The 24,638-nt window shown below is 38.6% G+C and overlaps 1 protein-coding gene across 2 annotated transcripts in view; it reads right to left on the minus strand.

Moving 5' to 3' along the window:
• The window catches only part of TTC28 (tetratricopeptide repeat domain 28), a 670,967-nt gene that overhangs the window by 247,615 nt on the left and 398,714 nt on the right, over window positions 1-24,638 (minus strand). The gene's annotated exons all lie outside the window — the stretch shown is intronic.

A 24,638-nucleotide genomic window follows, 5' to 3' on the forward strand; every position in this document is an offset into this window, starting at 1 on the left:
CTGTGTGTACTGTAGATAGAGGGGGGCAAAGAAAGGCAGGAGAGGAGCAGTATATAGAATGAGGGAGCAGTATACTGACAGGCTCCTTCATTTCCTGGCACTAACTGTCATTGCCGGCTTTAAATGTAATTTTTCACAGAAACAAACTGATCAGTTTACATCAGTTTTTCATCACATAATGTAAATGCAATTGCCAGCTTTTTTATTCTTTACTTTATAGCTCCAAGAAGGAGTTGTCATTTGGCCCCACCACTGAAGTAACCAAGTTACCAATAAAATTGGGTAAATTATTGTGTTTGTGTACCCTAAATTTAACTTTAGTGTATTTTTCACTGAAATATTGCATTTTATAAAACTTGTAACTTAGAATTGGAACTACCACAAATGTATTCTCTAAGTGTCTACTTTCAGAAAATATATATAGCTTGGGGGTTTTACGTAATCTTCAGGCCTAAAATTATTTTTTAATCATGTAAACCAAAAATTAAAAAAACTGAAAAAATGGCTCTGGGACTCAAGTGGTTAAGTGGATGGAAAAACTGATAAAAACTGGTTAAGAAACATGCTAACCCTTGCTGTTCCTGACATTGTCTGTGATGTTGATTTTATCTACACTTAATAAAGATTGAAGAGTACAGCGGATGTCCTTTTTCTTGCAGTCCCACAGAAAATAAGCATACAACACACCACAAGATAGCACAGCTCAATGCAGAGCAACAAAAACATACACATACTGCAAGTAAACGCACTGCAAATCCATTGAAAACATGAATCAAAATTGACATAAAGCATTTTACCATATCTCAACACAGATGCCATAATGCTTGAAATGTGGTGTGAACCAGCCCTATGGAAACCAGATACTATCATAACATTAGGATGATTTTGAATAATCAAATGTTTAGTGTCAGCAAAAAAAAATAAAGCCCAGGCCTAAATCAGTAACTGCCATTTTCCAGCAAATCTGACATGATAAAAACATGTATCTAAGCTTGTGTGATTGGTTCAGCTTCATTCTACTAGAGCTATATTGTGTACTGCAGCCTTGGTATACAGTACTGTAGGTGTTGGATCTCCAATGCATTACCAAATCTGTACAGTTACCAAATAACTTAAATTGGGAAGTGGGTGCTTAGGAAGTTATAGTCACATACAGAAAAATGTGCTTTTTAGGTCAAAATAGCTTTCTATTCCTATCTCAGTACCGATGTAAACATAAATGTGACATTTTCCAAGGTAAATGGATATGGCATTAGAAAGTATAGAATATACATTCAGAAACATGAATGTTCACTAGGCTTAGTAAATAAGTTAATCAATGCTTACTTGAAATAATGTGCTTAGTTTTGAAAATTGATTTTTTTTTTCCTTGCACATTCTCTCTGCAATGTGCACATTCTCTACTGTTTTAGTAAACCAACCACAGTCTATTGGTTCCTTTGAAGTTAATGCTAGTTATGAAAAATGTAAACACAATCAAGCTTATTTTAGTATGGCAAAGAGCAGGTTTTAAGTACAGCAACTGACAGAAACAAATTAGCAAAAATCTTTTATTGTTCTTTTATTGTTCTGGTTGTCCTAAACCAGAATTAAAAATCTGGCTGTTATGGCTTCCTCCACTCATATGCTGTAACAGCATTCGTAAGTAAAGGTGTAAAAAAGCAGCACCAACAGTTAGCCTTTGACAATTGTATTTTAGTGAAGAACTTTGAAAATGCACAATATTATTCTAAAATAAGAAGTCAAAAACATCCAAAAATACCTGGCAATAACACTCCTATCTCCATTCCGTGCAATAGGAGAGCACTTATTACCTACACCTGTATGTGACAACTTGAAAACATGGTTGTCTATCCCCATTACCTACAATAAATCACGCTGCCTGACAGCAGTGCTTGCATAAGCAGAATATGGGAATCAGTATTGCATCACAATAGCTGAGCTTTCATTTCCCACTTTAGAATTTTTTCAACAATGTCATGCCTAAGAAATGGCATGGTCTTCCTATCTTTTTTAGATTTTTTGCACTGTATACCTATAAGGAGGCACATGGAAGTGACCAGAGATATTAACCGCTTCCTGACAGCCCTAGAGCAGAACTACTGCTACAAGGCAGCAGGGCTGCGCAAAATCATGTATATATACATGATTTTGTATTTTCGGGTATTCCCAGTGTCAAAATGCCTGCCACAGTCCCATAGTCCTGCTATAAGTGGCTGATCGCCGCATTACTAGTATAAAAAATAAATAAGTAAAAAGTTCCAGTATATATACTGCCATTTGTAGACGCTATAACTTTCATGTAAACCAATTAGTTTACACATATTGGGATTTTTTTTAGCAAAGACATGTAGCAGAATACATTTTGGCCTAAATTTATGATAGAATTTGATTTTTTCAAATTTTTTTTATTTTATTACTGGATATGTTTAATAGCAAAAAGTCAAAAATATTGTTTTGGGGTTTTTTTCAAAATTGTCGGCCTTTTTTTGTTTATAGCACAAAAAAATAAAAAACGCACAGGCGATCAAATACCACCAAAATGAAGCTCCATTTGTGAGAAAAAAGGACATACATTTCATTTGGGTGCAGCTTTGCATGACCGTGCAATTGTCAGTTAAAATAACGCACACTGTATCGCAAAAAATAGCATGGTCAGGAATGGGGGTAAATCCTCTGAAGGGCAAGTGGTTAACAAGCAGGCCCTTGTATGGTGTGGTCCATCAAGTGCTGTAGAAACATACAGTATATGTGCACACATCAGGTGTTGAATTTACACACTTGTTCCTATGGAGAAGAGAGGAAAAACATTCTGTTCACAACAAGAGCAATCAAATGATGAAATCCACCCTGGCCAATCAACCCTTAAACAAGGAAAACTCAGCAAACGTGTGGGAGAAAGGCCTAAAGACATAACAACATTCCCCGACTGATCACGAAATGGCTCAATCAGGAAAACATTCTCTAATTTCTGCAATTACCTGAAGCAGTACATTTCCACATCATAATTTTCCGACATTTTACAGTGTTTATATGACCTGTTTATGTAAATATGGCCTAATTGAGTTCCTCTTTAATTCAACACTGTCAATAAAAGGTTGCACATACTAGAGACTTCCTCATAGTTATTTTGGTATTTTGCATAAATCTGCTTCTGCATTAAGCTTTGACAATAAAACCTAGAAGCTGCACCAGATTTTGCACCATGCAGTTTTAGTAAACCAACCCCCAAAGGTTCATTGTGTAGAGGTGACTTTTACACCAAATATTTCATTCTGGACACTACTCTAAGCATAAAATCCAAATGCTTTTCTTGTGGACACACAGCTCCCATTTATGAAGCATGGACGAGGTGTATTGTAGACTGTCTACTCTGCTCTCTTCATTTCTCAATCACTGTTCATGTTATTATGCAATTAAAAGCCTTTTCCCAGCAGAAGGTTCCATTTGTGTTAATCAGAATGCATATATGCTATTATGAACCTCATCTATAACACTCTTTCCCAGACTTCTTTAGTTTGTCAAATGCAATGATGTAATTAAAGCTTCCTACTGCTGTCTTGGTAAACCAAAAGGTTCCACAATTATGCCACTCAGGTAAATAAACACTCTGAGTTAAATATTTCCAAAGACAAAATCTGACTTTCCAGGGAAAGCATGCAAACCCGTGTAAAGCCAGATATTATTGCAGAATAAATCATGAAGAGGATTAATAGGTAATAGGATTGCTTTCCTAAAGGGGCCTTAAAGTGGTTGTGAAGGCTCAAGGTTTTTTTACCTTCATGCATTCTATGTGTGAAGGTAAAAAACCTTTTGTGTGCAGCAGCCCCCCCCTATATTTAGCTGAGCCCCCAGCGATTTGCACATGAGCCTTGGCTCTCTGGGGACTCTCCCTTCTCGTTGGCTGAGCCACTGGCTCCCGCTGCTGTCAATCACAGCCAGTGAGCCATTGAGAAAAGAGATGGGGTGGGGCCAACCGAAACCAAACAGGCTTGCTCCCAAGTTGCTGCTCTGAGTGTCCATTTACACACAGAGCAGCAACTTGGGAGCAAGCCTCTGTTTGGGTGCCCCCATAGAAAACTACTTTGCTCTGGGGGTACCCAAACAGAAGCTTGCTCCCAAGTTGCTGCTCTGCTCGTCCATTTACACACAGAGCCGCGGCTTGGCCCCACCCCATCAGGGCAGGATGGAGGGGCCAGGTGTACCGGCAGGGGACCCGAGAAGAGGAGGATCGGGCTTCTCTGTGCAAAATCACTGCACAGAGCAGGTAAGTATGACATGTTTAGTTTAATATCACTTTAAAATCTTATATAAAAAGCAGTAGACATTAGAATATATCTAAAAAAAATGTCATATGATCAAAAATCAGTGCAGCATATTCCACCATGAATATATGTACATAAGAATGCCCTTTTGTACACAACTGACCATACATAACAGCATAGTCAGAAGTGGCCTGCATTTAACCTGACAAGCAAGCCCAAGACTAGGTCTACACCTGATAGCTGCTACTAAAGACTGAAGATCCAACTATATGAGACAACAGAATGAGTACCGTCCCTTTCCTGATTCATTCAGCTGTGTTTGTAATCTCAGATCCTGCTATATAGGGCTGTATTCACAGCACAGCTGTAAACCAGCTGTCTGAAACTTGGTGGTACCAGATGTTTGCTTGTAACCTATATTTGCGATAGTTCATGTTTTTCTGTAAGAGGGTTTTTTTTGTTGTTCTGAATATAGTAGAGAAGTAAAGAAAATACATAAATGCTATAACTTCTATCATTGTTCAAAAAAAAAATTAAAGCTAATGTCCTTTAGATAAGATCGTCAATGTAATGGACAAAGTTAACGATACAAGCAGTACCCAAAAAATTCACAGCTTACAGGCTTACTTGTAATTACATGATAATAGGTCCAATGACAAAGATTGTCTTACAGTGGCCTTTGTAGCACATTAGATTACACGTGAACAATTGAAATGATATGGACATCTTGTACACAGGTGCCCTCTGGCAGCTGAAACTTCACCAGATGTACCCAATGCAAAGTACCACGCCAAATCAAAAATATGCTGGAAAGCTTGTATTCCCAAACTGGCCTACAAACACAGTGGAATTTTCCATGCAAAGAACTGAACTCCAGGCAGATATTGAATAAAAACACCATGTAATCCAGTTATGTATTAATTTAAATAAATCATACAACTTCCTGTCATTCCATGTTCTGGGGGTTAAAGGGGGAAAGTCAGTGTTCTGAACCAGTTGGGGCTCTATTGCTTCTTGCTGTCAATCGCACAGTCACCAGTCTTAATGGAGATTCTACATAAACATGTAAATGAGATCAGTTTTCACCAATATTATAACATCAATATCTGCAATCCCTTATTCACCCAAGCATCCTGCATTTGTTTTATTTAACCGCAGGAGAAACTGATCTAGGAAGCATACCCAAACTTGAGGCTACACTCACACTTTCCCATAAAGGGAACAATAGTTCCTGCTATGCCACTTTGACAGGTGATTGTCCCATGTTTTTTGCGTGTTGCCTATGGTAGCCCATTCACTGAAAAGAAGACATGGAATCTTTTCAAGTAACAAGCTTCACATAATTTTGAAAGGTGTGGCTTGACGCGACTGCAGCGCGATCCTCTTGCATGACAATTGCGGCAGAATTGTATTCCATTTGGGATGCCATTAAGGGATAATGGCACCCAAAAACGCACTGCATGTTGTTCAGTAATTGTCACACGATCGTGGGTAGATTTCCAGCACTTCTGCCCAAAATCCCAAACTGAGAGATGTGAACAGGGCCTGATTCTTCTCAAATCACTCTTCTGCATGTAAAGGTACCTGCATTTACATGTTTAAAGGGGATTCTAAGTAAACATGTAAAGGAGTTCAACTTTCTGTTAATATTGTAATCAATATTTTTAAGCCCACATTTATATGAGCATCATCCTCCATTTTGCTGCCTGTGACCCCAGCAAGAAGATTTACTCTCTAGTCCTCTGTCCAAGCGACCATTGGATCATTGTCACAGGAAATGAAATTGAGGGAAAATCCAAATTTTCCATCAAAGCAGGATTATAGGGGAAATATTTAAAAAAAATGACACTTTGGATGACAACTGTCTAAGAGGGAATATCCCTTACTTTGAAGGATTTTTCCTTTCAATTCTTGTTGTGTCTACAGCACAGAAAGTGAAAAGAAATATCACCAGTAGGACACTAAAGGAAAAAAAAAACTTGACAGGGGTTTCAACCTACCCTACTCTATCCTAAATGAAATAAAGGTTTTAGTTTTAGATATACAGAACTTTAACTGCTTCCTGACCACCCTATAGCAGAACTACTGCTACAGGCTGGCAGGGCTGCACAAAATCACGTATATATACATGATTTTGTATTTCCAGGTAGGGGGCACGCGCCGCCCTACCCACAGTGTCCCTTGGTGGCCACAGCTGTTGATCATCGGGTCCCGGTTGGAGATTCCCCGCCAGTACCCGGCAATCGCTGAGAAACACTGACAGGAGAGAGGTCTATATGTAAACAATACAGATCTCTCCCCTGTCAGCACCAGCATGCTGCTTTGTATTACTCTGCATAGCATAGCAGAACAATACAAAGCAGCATGCTTAGAGAGTAAAACACACACATCATATGATGTGAAACACACACAGCACACAGTTAACACTTTGATCGCCCCAGTTGTTAACCCCTTCCTGCCCAGTGTCATTAATACAGTGTCAGTACTTTTTATTAGCACTGATCACTGTATTAGTGTCACTGGGGATATTAGTGGCAGTTAGTCCGTTCTCCCACAGTGTCAGAATGCCCACTGCAGTCCAGTATGCCCGCTATAAGTCACTGATTGCCGCCATTACTAGTATTAAAAAAAAAAATTCCAGTATTTATTCTGCCATTTGCAGACACTATAACTTTCGTGTAAACCAATTAATTTACACGTATTGGGATTTTTTTTAGCAAACACATATAGCAGAATACATTTTGGCCTAAATTTATGACGAAATGTGATTTTTAAATTTTTTTACTGGATATGTTTTATAGCAAAAAGTCAAAAATATTGTTTTTTTTTTCAAAATTGTCGGTCTGTTCTTGTTTATAGCACAAAAAAATATAAACCGCAGAGGTGCACGTAAGGTACATAAATGGCCTACACCTATATCAAGAGCATTGTTCAACTTTAGTCAGAGACACACTGTTTTTATCCACAGATGCCCCTTACCTGCAAAGGCAGTTCTTTGGTGAAGGTAAACTACCCCTTTAAATAACTAAATACATAAACGAAATTGTATTTTCTACAGAATGCAGGTATTTCAGCTTTTCTTATTTGCATTGATTAGAAACTTTTATAAAGCAAAAACTAAAATTCTGATAGTACAAAAGATCTATGTTTGAACTAATATGCTCTCCAATACATTGGTACTGTTATTGTAGAACTGATCTTTTAACCTACAGTGTGTAACATAGGATGTAAGAATATCAGATTAAATATATAAGGGATTGAACTTTAATTTTCTTACAGCTAATCCATTCAATCATTTGGGAGTTATTTAATTACAAATGAATTAAAATACTATAGATAAGTAGGAATACTAATTATACAAAGTTAATTAATCTGCTGGAATGTTTTGCTGAATTTCATGAATATTTACTAGATGCAAATGCAAGATATTATGGATGTTGTGCTAATTTTATTATTTTTCATTACTATCCTTTACATGTACCAGTTGCACATGGATGTGCATATATCAATACCACAATAACACACACACACATGATTTAAAACAGATTTTCCTAATAATTATTTCTGTTCATTTTTATGTTAATTTATGTATAGGGATCCACGATACCCTAGGTTTTCTTTAGAAGGTTCCAGGATTGCTGGATGGTTGCCCATATAGTTCTGGCATCATTATTCACCAAATGTAATGTACAGCGCTGAGCGAACTATTGGCGCTTTATGAATACCGTATAATAATAATAATAAAAAGCCAATGGTGTGGGAATAGTGGAGCTTCTCCAATCAACTAACCTAGTGATCTTTTTAAATAACTGTATGGTGTAGCGCTAGGTCATGATAACATAATGTATATATGTGCAAATCTTACCAATACAAAATACTTAACCGACAAATGAATGCACATAAAGAACACACAGGTAAATAAACGCAAAAACTCCCCTTCAATAACCCCAATCATAAGGGGAGCCAATGGGTGATTCAGTGAGCATACAGTGGTTCCAGAGCAAATACACAAAACCGTGCAAGTGTAGCACACTCAATAAGTGGTAATAGTGAGTTCACATACAGTCCACTTCAAACACAAGTGTAAAATCTTCATAAACGTGAGAGTGCCACTGGTGTCACAATCCTAAAGTGGTCTGAGTGCCCTCTCACCTCCTTGCAATGACCTCAAGGGCCAGCACACTTTGTTGTATATAGCGCGTATCCCTCAGGAGCCACCTTGTCTAAAAGACCGTACTGGATACCACATCAGACCGCTGTCATCCAGATCTCCTCCAGCCACTGATTATTCTGGTAATACCAATTTCCCACAGGGTCATACTCAGAAACACAAATAGAAATCCTCCATAGCCTAATACAGTAATTTTATTAGGAAATAAACAATAAAAATGCCCACTCACGTCCTAACAGACTATAATATGCATATGTATGACCCTGTTGGAAAGAAACGCTATAACTTTCACGTAAACCAATTAATTTACACATATTGGGATTTTGTTTTAGAAAAGACGTAGCAGAATAGATTTTGGCCAAAATTTAGACAAAATTAGATTTTTTAAATTTTTTTACTGGATTTGTTTAATAGTAAAAGTCAAAAATATTGTTTTTTTTCTCAAAATAGTTGGTCTTTTTTACCGCAAAAAATAAAAAATGCACAGGTGATCAAATACCACTGAAAGAAAGCTCTATTTGTGGGGAAAAAAGGACGTCAATTTCATTTGGGTGCAGCGTTGCATGACCACTCAATTGTCAGCTAAAGTAACGAAGCTCTGTAACGCAAAAAATGGCCTGGTCAGGAAGGGGGGTAAATCCTCTGGGGGGCAAGTGGTTAATTTCCTTTCATAATTATTACTGAAAAAATATTTCTTTATAGAGCAGAGAGAGAGGTTGAAAAATCATTGGCTTTGGTTTTCAAATACATCAGTTAAATGTTAAATGTTTAAGATGGTTGTAAACCTCTGACATGAACTACGAACTTGTTCCAATCCTGAAAACTAAGGGGTTGATTTACTAAAGGCACATAGACTGTGCACTTTACAAAGTGCAGTTGCACTCTGCAAGTGCAGTAGCATCAGAGCTTAGTATATGAGGTAAAGCTTCACTTTACAAAGAATACCCAAATATGTGCAAGGAAAATTGAAAAAACAGCTAGAGATGAGCGAATCGAACCAGGCGAACCGGAATTCGAGTCGAATTTCAGGAAATATTCGATTCGCGGCGAAACCGAAATTTTGCCTACTTCGGGTGCGCGAATCGAACATTTCCCGATCAGCCGGCAAAAGTGTCCCTGCAGTGAGCTCCGCTATTTCTGACAGTTCTCTGACAGAAGGAACACATGTTTAGCGGTTGAAACATTGTATCTATTAGTTTCCATTTAGGATACAGATGTTTCAACCACTGTTCATGTGAAGAAGCTGTGAGAGAACTGTCAGAAATAGAGGAACTCTGCACATACACTTTTTGCCGGCTTGGAATTATTCTTCTTTTCATCCTACTTCTTCTTCTTCTTCATCTTCATCCTCAGAAGAAGAGGATGAGGATGAGGATGAAGAAGAAGAAGAAGAAGAAGAAGAAGTAGGATGAAAAGAAGAATAATTCCAAGCCGGCAAAAAGTGTATGTGCAGAGTTCCTCTATTTCTGACAGTTCTCTCACAGCTTCTTCACATGTACAGCGGTTGAAACATCTGTATCCTAAATGGAAACTAATAGATACAATTTGTATCTATTAGTTTCCATTTAGGATACAGATGTTTCAACCGCTGTACATGTGAAGAAGCTGTGAGAGAACTGTCAGAAATAGAGGAACTCTGCACATACACTTTTTGCCGGCTTGGAATTATTCTTCTTTTCATCCTACTTCTTCTTCTTCTTCATCTTCTTCTTCTTCATCCTCATCCTCATCCTCTTCTTCTGAGGATGAGGATGAGGATGAAGAAGAAAAAGAAGCAGTAGGATGAAAATAAGAATAATTCCAAGCCGGCAAAAAGTGTATGTGCAGAGTTCCTCTATTCTGCAGATACACTTAGAGGAGCTCTGCACATACACTTTTTGCCTGTTTGGAATTAATCTTATTTTCATCCTACTTCTTCTTCTTCTTCTTCTTCTTTATCCTCATCCTCAGAAGAAGAAGAAGAGGATGAAGAAGAAGAAGAAGAAGAAGAAGTAGGATGAAAATAAGAATAATTGCAAGCCGGCAAAAAGTGTATGTGCAGAGTTCCTCTATTCTGCAGATACACTTAGAGGAGCTCTGCAGATACACTTAGAGGAGCTCTGCACATACACTTTTTGCCGGCTTGGAATTAATCTTATTTTCATCCTACTTCTTCTTCTTCATCCTCATCCTCATCCTCAGAAGAAGAAGAAGAGGATGAGGATGAGGATGAAGAAGAAGAAGAAGAAGAAGTAGGATGAAAATAAGAATAATTCCAAGCCGGCAAAAAGTGTATGTGCAGAGCTCCTCTAAGTGTATCTGCAGAGCTCCTCTAAGTGTATCTGCAGAATAGAGGAACTCTGCACATACACTTTTTGCCGGAAACCGCTGTATGGAGGGAATGTCCCAGAACTGTCATAAATAGTCTATTTCTGACAGTTCTGGGACATTCACTCCATACAGCTGTTTCAACCGCTGTATGGAGGGAATGTCATAGAACTGTCAGAAATAGACTATTAATGACAGTTCTGGGACTGTCCTTCCATACAGGGGTTGAAACATTGTATCTATTTGTTTCCATAAATGGATCCATTTATGGAAACAAATAGATACAATGTTTCAACCGCTGTATGGAAGGACAGTCCCAGAACTGTCATTAATAGTCTATTTCTGACAGTTCTATGACATTCCCTCCATACAGCGGTTGAAACAGCTGTATGGAGTGAATGTCCCAGAACTGTCAGAAATAGACTATTTATGACAGTTCTGGGACATTCACTCCATACAGCGGTTGAAACATTGTATCTATTTTTTTCCATAAATGACATTCTGCAGATACACTTAGAGGAGCGCTGCAGATACACTTTTTGCCGGCTTGGAATTATTCTTATTTTCATCCTACTTCTTCTTTTTCTTCTTATGAGGATGAGGATGAAGAAGAAGAAGTAGGATGAAAATAAGATTAATTCCAAGCCGGCAAAAAGTGTATCTGCAGCGCTCCTCTAAGTGTATTTGCAGAATGTCATTTATGGAAAAAAATAGATACAATGTGTCAACCGCTGTATGGAAGGACAGTCCCAGAACTGTCATAAATAGTCTATTTCTGACAGTTCTGGGACATTCACTCCATACAGCTGTTTCAACCGCTGTATGGAGGGAATGTCATAGAACTGTCAGAAATAGACTATTAATGACAGTTCTGGGACTGTCCTTCCATACAGCGGTTGAAACATTGTATCTATTTGTTTCCATAAATGGATCCATTTATGGAAACAAATAGATACAATGTTTCAACCGCTGTATGGAAGGACAGTCCCAGAACTGTCATTAATAGTCTATTTCTGACAGTTCTATGACATTCCCTCCATACAGCGGTTGAAACAGCTGTATGGAGTGAATGTCCCAGAACTGTCAGAAATAGACTATTTATGACAGTTCTGGGACATTCACTCCATACAGCGGTTGAAACATTGTATCTATTTTTTTCCATAAATGACATTCTGCAGATACACTTAGAGGAGCGCTGCAGATACACTTTTTGCCGGCTTGGAATTATTCTTATTTTCATCCTACTTCTTCTTTTTCTTCTTATGAGGATGAGGATGAAGAAGAAGAAGTAGGATGAAAATAAGATTAATTCCAAGCCGGCAAAAAGTGTATCTGCAGCGCTCCTCTAAGTGTATTTGCAGAATGTCATTTATGGAAAAAAATAGATACAATGTTTCAACCGCTGTATGGAAGGACAGTCCCAGAACTGTCATAAATAGTCTATTTCTGACAGTTCTGGGACATTCACTCTATACAGCTGTTTCAACCGCTGTATGGAGGGAATGTCATAGAACTGTCAGAAATAGACTATTAATGACAGTTCTGGGACTGTCCTTCCATACAGCGGTTGAAACATTGTATGTATTTGTTTCCATAAATGGATCCATTTATGGAAACAAATACATACAATGTTTCAACCGCTGCATGGAAGAACAGTCCCAGAACTGTCATTAATAGTCTATTTCTGACAGTTCCATGACATTCCCTCCATACAGCGGTTGAAACAGCTGTATGGAGTGAATGTCCCAGAACTGTAAGAAATAGACAGAAACTGTCACAGAACTGTCCTTCTTCTCATCCTTCTCCTTCTTCTCATCCTTCTTCTCATCCTTCTTCTCATCCTTCTTCTCATCCTTCTCCTTCTTCTCATCCTTCTCCTTCTTCTCATCCTTCTCCTTCTCCTTCTTCTCATCCTTCTCCTTCTTCTCATCCTTCTTCTCATCCTTCTCCTTCTTCTCATCCTTCTCCTTCTTCTCATCCTTCTCCTTCTCCTTCTTCTCATCCTTCTCCTTCTCCTTCTTCTCATCCTTCTCCTTCTCCTTCTTCTCATCCTTCTCCTTCTCCATCTTCTCATCCTTCTCCTTCTCCTTCTTCTCATCCTTCTCCTTCTCCTTCTTCTCATCCTTCTCCTTCTCCATCTTCTCATCCTTCTCCTTTTCCTTCTTCTCATCCTTCTCCTTCTGCTTCTCCTTCTCCTTCTCCTTCTTCTCATCCTTCTCCTTCTTCTCATCCTTCTCCTTCTCCTTCTTCTCATCCTTCTCCTTCTTCTCATCCTTCTCCTTCTTCTCATCCTTCTCCTTCTTCTCATCCTTCTCCTTCTCCTCATCCTACTCCTTCTTCTCATCCTTCTCCTTCTCCTTCTTCTCATCCTTCTCCTTCTCCTTCTTCTCATCCTTCTCCTTCTCCATCTTCTCATCCTTCTCCTTCTCCTTCTTCTCATCCTTCTCCTTCTTCTCATCCTTCTCCTTCTCCTTCTTCTCATCCTTCTCCTTCTTCTCATCCTTCTCCTTCTCCTCATCCTTCTCCTTCTCCTTCTTCTCATCCTTCTCCTTCTCCTTCTTCTCATCCTTCTCCTTCTTCTCATCCTTCTCCTTCTCCTCATCCTTCTCCTTCTCCTTCTTCTCATCCTTCTCCTTCTCCTTCTTCTCATCCTTCTCCTTCTCCTTCTTCTCATCCTTCTCCTTCTTCTCATCCTTCTCCTTCTTCTCATCCTTCTCCTTCTTCTCATCCTTCTCCTTCTCCTTCTTCTCATCCTTCTCCTTCTCATCCTTCTCCTTCTTCTCATCCTTCTCCTTCTCCTTCTTCTCATCCTTATCCTTCTCCTTCTTCTCATCCTTCTCCTTCTCCATCTTCTCATCCTTCTCCTTTTCCTTCTTCTCATCCTTCTCCTTCTGCTTCTCCTTCTCCTTCTTCTCATCCTTCTCCTTCTTCTCATCCTTCTCCTTCTCCTTCTTCTCATCCTTCTCCTTCTTCTCATCCTTCTCCTTCTTCTCATCCTTCTCCTTCTTCTCATCCTTCTCCTTCTCCTCATCCTACTCCTTCTTCTCATCCTTCTCCTTCTCCTTCTTCTCATCCTTCTCCTTCTCCTTCTTCTCATCCTTCTCCTTCTCCATCTTCTCATCCTTCTCCTTCTCCTTCTTCTCATCCTTCTCCTTCTCCTTCTTCTCATCCTTCTCCTTCTTCTCATCCTTCTCCTTCTCCTCATCCTTCTCCTTCTCCTTCTTCTCATCCTTCTCCTTCTCCTTCTTCTCATCCTTCTCCTTCTTCTCATCCTTCTCCTTCTCCTCATCCTTCTCCTTCTCCTTCTTCTCATCCTTCTCCTTCTCCTTCTTCTCATCCTTCTCCTTCTCCTTCTTCTCATCCTTCTCCTTCTTCTCATCCTTCTCCTTCTTCTCATCCTTCTCCTTCTCCTTCTTCTCATCCTTCTCCTTCTTCTCATCCTTCTCCTTCTTCTCATCCTTCTCCTTCTTCTTCTCATCCTTCTCCTTCTTCTCATCCTTCTCCTTCTTCTCATCCTTCTTCTCATCCTTCTCCTTCTTCTCATCCTTCTCCTTCTCCTTCTTCTCATCCTTCTCCTTCTCCTTCTTCTCATCCTTCTCCTTCTTCTCATCCTTCTCCTTCTTCTCATCCTTCTTCTCATCCTTCTCCTTCTTCTCATCCTTCTCCTTCTCCTTCTCATCCTTCTCTTTCTTCTCATCCTTCTCCTTCTTCTCATCCTTCTCCTTCTCCTTCGTCTCATCCTTCTTCTCCTCATCCTTCTCCTTCTTCTCATCCTTCTCCTTCTCCTTCTTCTCATCCTTCTCCTTCTCCTTCTTCTCATCCTTCTCCTTCTCCTTCTTCTCATCCTTCTCCTTCTCCTTCTTCTCATCCTTCTCCTTCTCCTTCTTCTCATCCTTCTCCTTCTTCTCATCCTTCTCCTTCTCCTTCTCTTTCCTCATCTCCAAGGGCATTTAAATTAAAGGTACAGTGTTCTGCACTAATTTAAAGGCTCTCTGAAGCCTAGAAACCCTTTTTATAAGTCATCTTCGTAGCGAAGAAATTCGCATCGAATCGAATTTCACACTGGAATTCGCCGAATCAGCCGAATCGAATTTTTGAGAAATTCGCTCATCTCTAAAAACAGCATTTTTGCTTGCACATGATTGGATGATGGAGGTCAGCAGAGCTTCTGCCATTTACTATGCTTTGGAGCAACTGCTATTGCAGAGTGCAACTGTACTTTGCAAAGTTCACAGTCTATTTGCCTTTAGTAAATCAACACCTACATGTTTCTGTCTGCTGCTTTGTTCCTCTGCTATCAGCATGAGTCACTTCCGACACCAAGATAAAAAAGGTGACAAGGATGGGAGCTCCAGCACACAGCCTGGGATTGACAGCCTTTGTGAAGGAGGTGTGTCCCTTCCCTCCAATCAGCTCTCCTCACTGAGCTGTGCAGTGTGTAACTTCAGTTCTCCACCCCATGCTTTCTGAACGCTCATACAAATGTTATCAATTCTGGACTTTGAATGGATACAAATTGCTTATCATGCTAATGAACTATCTGTAGATATAATATTTTTTTATCAGGGGTTCTATGAGACCTGAAATATTCCTCTGTAGTAAAAAGGGAGAAAGCTTACTTTAAAGTAATTATGTGACCTAAAAAGAGTACTTGGAAATCCAAATACTCACTACTTAGACTAAGTAACAATTTTTTTCATGTCTGTCTATATTTGATTATCGATACCAATTGGTTCAACAACTTGCAGAGCTGACAGGCTGCTTTCGGCTAAAGTTTCAGAGATTCAAATACATCTTTCACATTCTATAACTGCAAAACAGATTTGTCTTATGTCTGGCAGATTGTATTTACATGTATTCAGCTTTTATTGCATGAGCATGTATCTACTGCCTACTAAAACACTGCATATTTATTTAATTCACCAAACTACTGTATATTCCATTGCTGTGGGAAATTTGGGTGATTTCCCTTTATTTCCTGTTCTTGAAGGACAACAGGAAGTTAGTAGAAATCTCATCACAATGACTACTTGACTCTGTAGCTTGTATGACAAAATTCCCCTGCCTCCCTTACATATTCCTATAATCTTCTCTCTCTGTTCTGTAGTTTCTTCCACCTACATCACCATTGTGTCCTGCAATGACTTAGGAGCCAGTAAAAGGAAGTGGCGGTGGACTACATCTGAAAGTTCTGATCAAGCATCGTTTATTCTTTAGGTGGCCATAGCTCTTGAACAGAGCATAGCAGAACAGAAAATGGTAAAGATAGGCATATAAAACCTCTTGTTTTTGGAGGTCCCACTATCTTATATCCTTTTAGCCAACTGCCACAGCCACTTTAAGAAGTATTTCAGAACTAAGGCCAAGTTGGCAATTACTGAATATTAATGAATTCTGAAATTAGGATACAAAGCTGCTATAATTCAGTTTTTCACTAAATCCCCACATGTCACGGGCGCGGCGTCAGACCCCAGCCCTTCTCACTAAACTCGTGACCGAAGGACTAGCCAATCTAAAACCGCGCTGTCACATGCGTAACAATGCCACACCCAGCTGCACCCTGCACAATGATTTTCCAGCTAATTGGACCACAATCGATGTACCGGCAGCCTGAATGTGCTTGTTACTGGGTCTGGTTAATTACGCAATTAACCTTTCACACTGCCACCACCTCCTTTTTATACAGAGAAAGAGGAAACTCAGCAATACACTCGGAATGATTGGTTAATTGACAGTATACCACTATCTCTACAGACCGGTTATACAGTGGGTTAAACACTCATAGTAGTGTTCTTTTTAGAGGCAGGGATTCGTAAATTGCAATTAAGAGCTATAGAAACAATTCAACACTTTCAGAAAGCAAGATTTACTACCAAAAGGTTAAAAGGGTGCAGTACAAATATTTACAGAAAGAAGATGTAACATATATATATATATATATATATATATATATATATACATATATATATATATATATATACAGAGCACAACAGCACAGATAACAGAAAGAAGTTTAGGTAAATAAGTACTTGCCAAATAAATGCCTGGGGTTAAGCAGTTTCTAGTCTGATTTGCTAAACAAGGGATTTCTGGTCTCGCAAAAAATTGCAACCAAAAAATCTCCCTGCAAGTTAAGAGCATAATGTGCTAGTATGCATGACATATTAGCACATCATGAAAGACTTACTTGAAAACAAAGCCCTCCAGGGGCTTCCATCAGCTTCCATCTTCACCTGGTCTTCCTTCTGGGTTCAAGGGCTGCAGCCGTTTGACTGGCTGAGCCACAATGACGTTACTCCCACACAGGCACGTGGCAGCCACGTCCGCAGATATTTACTGTACCTACAGGTAAGCCTTATTATATGCTTACCTGTAGGTACAAAGGAAAAAAAAAGACTTTACTACCACTTTAAACACGTCTGCCTTTGCTCTTCTCTCTGGAATAATAGTTGATGGGTTTGGTAGTTTTCACAAGAAAGATTACAATACATTTTGCTGTCTTTTTAGCTCAAATGAAGCAACAAGGATATTGCATTTCTGGCAAGATCAGTAGGTATTTTTTGCTAAGCATTTTCTGCAGCCAGCACATCTAAACATCTAAGAACAAGTACAATATATTATATTCTATCTCTTGGGTTTAGATATGCTTTAACATATACCAATTCTATATTATAATAAAACATTAAAGCCTTAGTTTTGACAAAATAATACAAAAAAAAAATCAGCACAAGTGACATTACATCCTATTATTCTGATGTGTCCCTTGCATTGTTGGCTCCTGGATTCCTTAAAATCTTCACCCTGCAAGCCCCCTCCACCCCCACTACTACAATCTTCTGGTGTAGTGGTGGTTAATAGAGCTGAAGGAGCACACATCAAAAGAACCCATCCATGGTCCTTGTCTGTCTATACTACAGCTTCTATGAATAAACCATGATCTATGAATGGAGGACAGCCAGATGATTGAAAGGTCTGCTCTCTCCATTCATAGATCATGCTTCATTCATAGAAGCTGTTTTTTGGGTTCTGTGAATGGCAGAGCAAAGTCAGGCTCTTTGATGAGTTCCTGTCACAGCTCCCTCAGTTCTATTATCCCCCACAACACCAAAATATTATGTGGTGGTAGTGGGGGGAGGGGTCGGAGGATAAGGATTTTAAGAAATTAAGCAGCTAGCAGCACAAAGGGCACCATGTTAATAGCAGCCCATGTCCCTTGTGCTGTTTTTTTTATTGTCTTTAAAAGTAATGGACAATTACATTACTGAGAAACCATTTAAATAGCTAATTTTCCACTGTTCATTTGTCTATAAGATTTTGTGTACATAAATTACTTGAATAATTTTCTATAAAAAATGAATACTTGTAGGTAATAACAGTTTCCCCTTTATGACTTACAGTTGCCAGTTTTTCCCTGCTGAAAGGTATATAAATACTACAATAATCATACAGCAAGTCAAGCAACAATATAAGTCAGAGTGGAATTTTTAGATCAATGTTAATATTGAAGTAGCTATCTCCTAGGTACCTTTGTTTTCTAGAAGAGAGTCAATATCTGCGCAGTCCTACCTATAAGTCTCTGCTTAGTTTGCCTTGCCCTGTCCCTTGTGTATGGCTTTATTGTGATGGGAAATCCATCTCATTCATCTAAAATATCTTTTCCTGCTACACACTATACTGGTTTTGGATAAATGCAAATTTCTTATCATATCAAACTGGCTATTAAAAACAATCATTAGCTATTAAAAGAGCCCTAATCCCCTTAGGTTGATGGAGTTTTTACTAATCTTTAAGATTAATTGCAGTGATTTGACCTTAACAATGACCGTCACTTTCCCTCTTTTCCCTTTATATTACAGACAAACCCTGCAACCAAAAATAACAACAAAATGGCTACTTTTGTAAGTCAATAGATTGTTGTGTAGTCATGACTTGTCTCTGATCAAATTAGGCCACAGACAAGGAAATCCAATATATTTATATTGAATGAAGCTTTGGATCATGAATAACAAATACATGTATCGTTTTTCTACATCTACTAAGTCTCTGATCTACTTGTACAGAGAGAACATGGTTTATTCTTGTTTTATTAAAACTATTTATATTAAAAAAATTGTAAGGCCCTACAAAATTTACAGCACCCACCATCAGCGCCACCGCAACATATAATACCTACCTCTCCAGCACTCCTTCCTCTCTTCCAACTGACTTCAATATACCTAATGTCAGAGCTCAGAGGGAGTATAATAGGCACAGTGTCAGACATTTCCAGGTAAACTTGAAACTAAGACTGGCCATACATGGGTTGATCGAACGATTTGTTATTCGAAAATTGGACCTAAGACCTGTTAGTGGGTCAATGGCACAGGCCAATTTTCGTGGTTTCTCCCCATTTTGTTTATCGGGCATGCTGGAATATTCGTGAAAAACGTCAGATTTTCTAAATCATTGGTGGCACCATCGGATTACAGAACGAACAATGTTTTCGATCAAAAAATCATTTGGAATTTGACCCATGTATGGCCTGCTTAAATAGGCAGTTGGAATACTGTTTTACCTGACAAGTGATTAGAAATTCTGTTCAGCAACTTTTGTTATATATAAACATGAGCTGAAGTGCATACTCAAGGAGGTGACAAACCTAATATATGTATTTTAGCACCTTCACTGCTTTTACAAATATACATTGAAGGGCGTAACCCCTCTTCTATTGGCAGATCAGATTGGCAGTCTTTTATTTGCCCAATGCGCTTTATATAAAACACTGTATAAATAGCTACTGGGTGGCAAATCCGCCCGGTAATCTCTGTGTACTGATCTGTCATTGGACAGCCCAATACACAAAGACATTGTACCAAGCTGATCCAAAGGGTTGAGTACCATGCAATCGCTGTGATTGGTTATCATAGCAATCACATGGTACTGTTTACTGTGTTGATCCCTCCTGTTTCCCTTACAACAGGGAAAGAAGAGAGCTGGAGTACCTGTGAATGGAGAAAGAAAGAATGGATCAGAAGCTGAAGAATGAATAATTTTGTTTTTAACCCTTTCACGTCCTCCTCCTCTCCTACACATACTATCTCCATGCTGTCTCCACATGACCTGTATATTAACCCCCCACCTTCCTTATTCTGCACATCTAAACATTATGCCCTTCCTTCCCATCCTGCCACTGTATGTGACCAGTACATTAACATTCATCCTTCCTCGGTGTATAACCTGTATATTAATGTATATAGTGCACCATTCTCAAGTTCTGTTTTTAAACCCCCTCCCCCAGTACCAGCATGTTTCTTCTTTTCTAAAAAATCATGGCAAAAAAAAGATCACCTTAGGGTGTCTACTTTCCAAATAAAAAGGTCATTTCAGGGGCTTTTGTTCTTTTCTTGCATTTTAGTTTTAAAAGAAAGTAAGGGCAACATTATTTTTCAAAGGTTTTTTTTATAGTAAAAAATATGGTTATTAAATATCAGCAAAAGAAAGCTCTCGCTTAAAAAAAATATATCAAATCATTTGAGTACAATGTTGTCAGTCAAACCCAGACAGACCTGACAAAGGGGATTACAGGCTGGTACTCAAGTGGTTAATCTGTAGAAGAGGTAAATTCCCTTTGGAGGGCTTTTTAAGGTATTACTAGAAAAAGAGTATGACGCAATTCTTCATGCCCCACCAAAAACTCACTATCAATGAAATAACATACAAACATATACTGTGTATAAAAACAAACAAAAATAATATATATATATATATATATATCTTTTGCAATGTGAACAGTACCCACCATTGGCTAAATGTTTGGAAGAATTAGCAGCACAGATGTTTCCCTGTGTTATTTTTATACTATGTAGATTGTAACCATTAAGAAATACGAACGTGGCAATGTAGAAGGGTAGAGGACGGGGCAGGGGCATTTCACACTTCATAGACAGAAGAAGGGGCGAGCTCTTAGTCTTTTACAGATATTTTTTAATAAATACTCTACTACACAAGCATATGTTCCTTTTCTCCTTTAAATGTCAGCATGTTATATATCAAATACACTTTGGAGATATTCAAATTAACATTTATCTGCAGACACGCAGACCTTTTAAAACATGTACTGGGCAACAAGAAACTGCAATTTGTTGTCTGTACTGCATATTTAGCATTTTCCAAGATTTGTTTGGCTTAGTCTTCTGGACTGCTGAGCAATTACTCCTTTACTACATACTGTCTATAGTCAACTGGGGCCAGAATGGCAGTGGCTCAAGTTCTCAAGCTGGCTTAAGAAAGACAATATGCTATTTTCCTACACAAAATATTTACAATACATACTACATCTCCTCCTGTTATTCTGTATTCTTGCTTTATAGTTTTCCATATAAACCCCATCATGACATATTCCATGCTACATATGGTATATACTGTATACGTTTTCAAATGCATTTTTTTATATTTTCCTGATTACAAATAAAAATGTTAGTCTTAAACATATTAAATCAGTAAACAATCCGTAAAAACACTATATACTATTCTATGTTAACCGCTTCCATACAGGGCACTTTTACCCCCTTCCTACACAGGCCATTTTTCAGGTGTCAGCGCTCTCACACTTTGAATGACAGTTGCACGGTCATACAACATTGTACTCAAACTAAAATTTTATCATTTTCTTCACACAACTAGAGGTTTCTTTTGGTGGTATTTAATCACCACTAGGGGGTTTTATTTTTTGTTAAATTAACAAAAACAGACCGAACGTTTTGAAAATAAAAACACGTTTTTCTTTGTTTCTGTTATAAAAGTTTGCAAATAAATAATTTCTTGAGGTCCAAGAATGTCAGAACAGTACAGATATCCCCCAAATGACCACTTTTTGCAAAGCAGACAGTCCGACGTATTTCATAAGAGGCATGGCGAGTTTTTTGAAGTTGTAATTTTTTTGTCATAATTTTCGGAAAATGAAAAAATTTGAAAAACAATTTTCACTATTTTTTTTTTACATACTGTCACCAGTGCAGTACAGCGTCATCATATAACTGGCATGGCGGTGATCAGGGACTGGTGACGGTACGAAAATTTTTTTTTAAATTTAAAAAAAAAATTTAAATTTTTTTATTGGTTTAAATTTTTTATTACATTTTTTTCTCTTTTTTTAAGACTTTTTTTTTATTTCACTATGACCAAAGTAGTATAATGTTACCATAGTAACATTGTACTACTTTGGGGAAGTGATCAGTATTTATTTTTTTTTACACAATTTGCTTATAGCAAAGATTGACTTTGCTATAAGCAAGCATTTACCTGAATGAAATCGATTCATTCAGGGTTTTTTTTTTGTGCTTAGCTGTGATTTGGCCACGGCTAATCACATGACACAGCTGGGCTGTAATTGGCCCAGCTTGTGCATGTGATCGCTGTGACCATTCACAGCTAGACACACTTGTATACAATGGATGGTATGAAAGGAAGCCATCCATTGTATACAACTGCCATGTGACCTGCTGTGATTGGTCACAGCAGGTCACATGGTACTGGAAAAGGGGTCAGTACACAGATCTGTCATCAACCGTGTCCGAGGTACATGGCCGGTGACAGATCACGCCGCAGAGTGGCCCTGTGGGCAGGCACACTGCGCATGCCTGAAAGGACGCCATATGGCGTCCACCAGGAGGGACGAGCTGCTCGCCCGGCCACCATCTGGCTATAGGCCAGGCGGCAACTGGTTAAAGAATATGTTACCCCAACATTTCATATTCCAGATATGTGTCTGTTGTACCATGTACTTAAGTTAAGGCTATGCTGTTCTCTTTGTATTGCTTCCTTTGTGTGAAATACCTGCTGATTCTGCCAGTCCCCCTGCTTTCTTGTTACAAAATGACCACACTACACATAGAAGTACATCCATCCTAGTGTGGTCAGTTTTCTGACTTGTGCTTGTGCTTACACGCCCCTTTGCAGAACAAATTATTTGGGAGGATCGGTGTTCTGCTGTTTTTCCAACCCTATCTTTCTCAGCCCCTTATGCAACTGAGAACAAAGGTCATGTGATCACTTAGAAAAAAAGAAAACAATTAGTGATCTGAGTGTGAGGTATGACAAAGATGCAGCCTGCAGTATCTGTATCAAGAGGAGAACAGAAAACACAGGTTGCCTACTTGCTCATTCCGAGTTGATTTGACAAACAGAAATGGATCAATTAATACAGACAATTACTTTCTTTATAGTGCAGCACAGGCCACATAGAAAAGCACATCTCTTTGTGCTAGAGAGTTACCATTACTAACATATAGGATAATAAAAATAGAAAGGGAGTGTCCTAACAAACAGAAAACTTAAAGCGGTAGTAAAGCACAGAAAAGAAAAAGTCCCCTGCAAGGTAATGTCAAATGTGCTAGTATGCATCGCATCACTGCAGAGGTTTCCATCACCATTCGGATTTTCATTCCAGGTTCGCATGTGTGCAGGAGTCCCGGGCCACAGCACACAGCACTGATGGAACAGCACTGGTATGCCGTTATTTCAGAGCGCATGCGCCAGCTTAAAAAAAAGAGGATATCTCCTAAATGGTGCAAGTTAGGAGACATTCATTTTACCTACAGGTAAGCTTTATTATAAGCTGACCTGTAGGTAAAATATGAAAAAAAAACATGTTTACTACCACTTTAACTAAGACAGCTTCAGCCATGTGTGCCTAACCTGTACAAGAGGAGAACAGGAAACAAGTGCTCACTTGCTCATTCCGAGTTTTATGTGAGCTTATTGCTTCTTAGTCTCCTGAACTCACACTACAAATCATTAGAGCTCCCTCTAGCTGCAGCCTAATAATAGCATTACTAGGAGGTTTATTCATTTACTTTCTACAGAAACATACAAGGTCGATGAATCTAAGCATAACAATAACTGGAGATTCTTGTAAGGTTTTGAAACCTAAAATGGGGATACAAAGGCACAGAATGGATATTGAAAAGCATTAGAATTAGGCCTTTTTAAGCACAAAATCAATCATCAAAGGCTGGCACTTTAAGTTCCAGTCATGAAATTTAATTTACTAAACTGTAAAGCTGTGGTTATTGCTATTATTGTCAGCTGTGTGACTGTTATTATCAGTGTCCATTGAGTAAAAAAAAAAGCTGCGATGACAAATAATCTTTATACTTTAGTAAACTTAGTCCATGAATTTGAATGACTTTTGATTAACTCACAGTAAATTCTACTAGGAAGGAATTTGTTTCAAAACAATTTTGTTCTCAAAAAAATAATTTGACTTCCTTATTCTTCTTCCTTCTATAATAGATGCATTGTAAACATTGCTAATTGAGAAATGTAGCTCTCCAAAAAACAAAAGGTATAATGATACCTTCAGGCTGTAAGAAATCTTCTTTATAACAAAGAAAACACAGGACATATAAATTATTCATCATCCAGCAATGTTTTAATTAACATTGTTTTCATTGACAGGTTAAACCTGATTAATTTTATTTTCTAGAAAAGGTCCAGGCAGTGTAAAAAGGATGCCTTCCAAAAAAAACTAGCAAATGTTTACCCATTTGGCCAAAGGAGGAACTGTAATAATTAAGGTATTCTGAGATTGGGGAATCAGAAGGGGCAAAATATAGGGACAAAAGGGGATATATAGCTTAGAGCAGTGTGGAGAAGTATTGCACAATGTGCAGAATGGAGCACTGTCTATCATGCAGATTTAAAGCGGAACTTCACCCCAAAGGTGAAGTTCCACTTTATGCCTCCCCCCGTATCCTTTTTTGGCATTTTTTGGGTGTGGGAGGGTAACAAATTGTTGTAGGCACCAGCTCCCCCTTTTGGTCGGATCCCCTAGGTGATTCTACTGGAAGTCTGGACCTTCCCTCAACCTATTGGGATACATCATAGATCCCAGAAGGCTGCAGGACCATTCACAC

This window comes from Staurois parvus, unplaced genomic scaffold (assembly GCF_062004578.1).
Source record: "Staurois parvus isolate SC_StPar_1 unplaced genomic scaffold, SC_StPar_1.0 ptg000589l, whole genome shotgun sequence".
Lineage (NCBI taxonomy): Eukaryota > Metazoa > Chordata > Amphibia > Anura > Ranidae > Staurois > Staurois parvus.